At 47.2% G+C, this 3,665-nt stretch overlaps 1 pseudogene; it reads left to right on the plus strand.

The window, feature by feature from the left end:
* The first annotated feature begins 1,794 nt into the window (after nt 1-1,794).
* LOC147882822 (mRNA cap guanine-N(7) methyltransferase 1 pseudogene) lies at nt 1,795-3,465 on the plus strand (annotated as a pseudogene).
* Nucleotides 3,466-3,665: the final 200 nt, after the last annotated feature.

The raw sequence follows: 3,665 nt of genomic DNA on the forward strand, positions 1-3,665 counted from the left end.
ACCCATTTGGCTATAAAGCAAGTGACAATGACTAGATTATGAGACTTATGATTAAATGTACTTTTTATATTACTAGTCTCACAAATCTTAAGAAACCATCTTTATTCTAAGATGGCATGTCTAATGTCATGACTGCAAGTGATTTTCATCTTACTCCACATATCAAGTAAAAGGACTTGCATACTTGCTCTCCTTGTCTTTTCAAAAGCGTCATTGTTTTGCTGCATCTCAAAAGTTAAATTAGAGTATCTATATAGCATAGACGGTCATTGGACATCATATCAAAATGTGTTAGCCAAAAAAGTAAGCCAGAATAGGCTTCTAGTAGCTATCCTATCAACTCTATCCCAAATTGCAAGCAAAAGGTGCTTTATGATGAGCCTTTATACAAGATGGAAAGATAAAGAGAATGTGCAAACAATGAGTGAAGGGATGAAAAATATAAAGCAAATAGACTACAACATTTGAAGAGATAACGAAGGATAAAGTGGATGAGTGATGTGATGGTAGATGGCATACTTTCCACTTTTATAGCGCATTAGTTATTATGGAATGTAAGGTGTAAAGTAAATCTTAATATAGGGAAAATGAACCATGCTCATGCATGGACTAAAGAAAGTTCCATAATTCACATCCTTATAATAGAACAATAAATTGATGGGAGATTCAAATGCTAATGATTACCATAACTTTTATTAAGGGTGCATGTAAAGTTTATGATTTTTGTAAATTTTATCAAGGGTCCATGCAAAGGATAATAATTACTGTAAATTTTATTAGAAATGCATGGGCCTTACCACTATTTTTCCCACTATACCTTTTCAAACTTGTTGGAAATGTGGCAAATGAGGAATTAAATTACTATGAGATACATAATTATAAGGCACACTCTCCATAGTTTGACCATTGACAATCCCATGCACAAGTAGATAGTCCATTCTAATATCATTCCACCTCATGGAATAATGATAATGTTCTTCTTCATGATAAAATTAACGTTTATATGTTAAAAATTGCAAGGTTTCTATTCTAGACCTCTCCTTCCACTCAAGAAGTACATTTTCCCAAGTGTCCTCTAAAGTTTGGTTTGTTTTTTTCTAGATTCCCAAGATAATGACTTTCAATGATACATGGATTTAAAACAAGATGATGTAAGGGGTAAATTGACTTGGAAAAGGACATTAAACACTTAGAAGCCCACCATATATAGTTAACACAAATACTCCCCCATATTTTCATTCTAGAAAAAGGGTCCAAAGAGAGAGGCGAGCAGGCTGGAAGACGAGGGATTTGGGCTGTTCTTTCGTGTGTTTGGGTTCAACAGTTAGCATAATAAATTCCGTGCAGAGCATCGTGCTTGCAAAAGCATGCTGTTGCAATGTGCCCAATTGCAGACAGGCAAAAAGTGGCTCTCGCACCGAGGGGGGAATGTATGGTGCAAGGTGCGTCGCCCAAGGAAAAGGAGGGAGGAAGGGGAATGGTGTGTTTGGATAGGAAAGGGATGTTGAAGAGATGAAAGATATTAAGAAGGAGAGAGGGAAGAAGAGAGAGAGAGGGGGAAGGAGAGAGAGAGAGAGAGAGAGAGAGAGAGGGAAGGAGAGGAACCAAGGGACAAAAGGGGTGAAAGGAAGAGAGCAAAGGGGGGGGGTGGGGAGGGGTAACAGAATGAAATGAGAGCAAAGTATGATGGGGGGTGTGGTCCAAAGGGTATGATCATGGCCTCTTTTACATGCTTGGGATTATATATAGTGGGTGCTACTCTGACTCATGCTGAGGTTATAAGCGTCCCTCGGCTCCCCAACCTCTCTATACTTCTTGCTCTCCTTTCTTTCTTTTCTTCTCTATCATCCTCAGTATTTCCTGCATATACGGCTTGTTGCCTGCCTTCCTTCCTTCTTGCTTTTAGTTTCCATCACCTCCTGATCCTCCCCTTCTTGCGCCCCCCCCTTCCCTTGTTTCTGCATGCATTTCCTGCACATAACTTGCTCCCTTGCTCCCTTGCTCATCACTCAACTCCTCCCCTCCTTCTTCCCCTCACTCAACATTTGTATCAGCATTCCGTGCACGCATCGCTTGCCCGCTCTCCCCTGAATCCGCTTGCAGCATTTCCCCCAGCTTGCTTCCCCTCGCCTTCTTGCTCTACGATCGCTTATTCTTCGAACTCCCTCGCATCGTAGCTTCCTTGTTTCTTCGACTTTCCCCGGCTCGCCTCCTCTCGCCTCCATCTAGTTGCCCACCACAAGGCTCAAAATGATGATTCAAAACTCCCCCCTTCGTGATCCCGCTCGCCTCCAGCTCGCCCCGGCTTGTGGGCTTCCCCCCGTCTCCCACCCGCTGCCCCAGATTCCCTCCCTCGATGAAATGAAGCTCCTCCTCATCGCCCAGCATTACCGCGCCCGCTGCAACCGCGTCGTGGAGGAGCGGGAGCCCAGCCCCATAATGCATTTGAAGAAACTGCACAACTGGATCACCAGCGTGCTTATCCAGCTGCACACGCGGAGGGGAGACTCCGTGCTGGATCTGGCGTGCGGCAAGGGCGGCGACCTGGTGAAATGGGAGAAGGCGGAGATCGGGCGCTACGTGGGGGTCGACATTGTGGAGGGGTCGCTGGAGCATGCGAGGAGGCGATACAACGAGACGGTCCTGACGACGGGTACGGGCGGCCCACGGGCGAAGGCGAGGAAGGCATGCAACTTCCCAGCTCGCCTCATCTGCGCGGACTGCTACGGAGGGGCGCTGGTGGAGGCGTTGAAGGGGGAGGTGCCGTTCGACGTGTGCAGCTGCCAGTTTGCGCTGCACTATGCGTGGTCGAGCGAGGGGAGGGCGAGGGCGGCGTTGAAGAATGTGGCGGGGGTGTTGAAGGAGGGGGGGTATTTCATAGGGACGATGCCGGATGCGGAGGTGATAGAGAGGAAGTTAAGGGAGGGGAGGGCGATGGAGTTCGGGAACAAGGTGTACAAGGTGAAGTTCGAGAGGGGGGATTACGTGAAGGCGATAGCGATGGCGACGAGGAGGAAGAGTCGAGGATCAGTGGCTGAAGTGTTTGGGATACAGTATGAGTTTCATTTGGAGGATGCTGTGGATCACTGTCCGGAGTGGCTGGTGCCATTCGAGGAGCTGGTGGAGATGGCGAGAGAGTATGGACTGGAGCTGGTGAACAAGAAGAACTTCCATGAATTCGTGCATGAACACCACATGCAGAAACATGGCGCCGATTTAGCGGCCCTCCTCCGCCAACTTGGTGGCGGCGCCGCCTCCATCTCCCCCGACGAGTGGGACTGCGCCTCCATCTACTTGACCTTCGCCTTCCGTAAACGCCCCCATTTTTGACCCTTCCCTCATCTCCCTCCTCCTCTTATACTACTGCTCTCTTGTTGGTAATGGGTTCCCCCTTTCCTCTTCTTTTTTATGCCCGCTCCTACAAATAAATCCAACGCAAGTCATCTTCTTGATGCCTTTTCTTCATTCGTGTCTCTTTTCTCACCTCCCCCCTTCACGTGTGTGTGTGTGTGCGTGTGTTTTTATGAGTGAGTGTGTGTGTTTTTGAGTTTGAGAGAGTATTTGTAAGTATGTGGGAGTGAGAGAGAGAGAGGAGGGCAAGTGGGGGGCAAAGGTAATGGAGAGAAAGAGAGTGAGTGTTAAACACAATGAACCTATGTGCTTCA

The sequence above is a fragment of the Dipteris shenzhenensis genome, chromosome 29 (genome assembly GCF_047967505.1).
Source record: "Dipteris shenzhenensis isolate YYH24624 ecotype China chromosome 29, Dip_SZ_1.0, whole genome shotgun sequence".
In the NCBI taxonomy this organism is placed as follows: Eukaryota; Viridiplantae; Streptophyta; class Polypodiopsida; order Gleicheniales; family Dipteridaceae; genus Dipteris; species Dipteris shenzhenensis.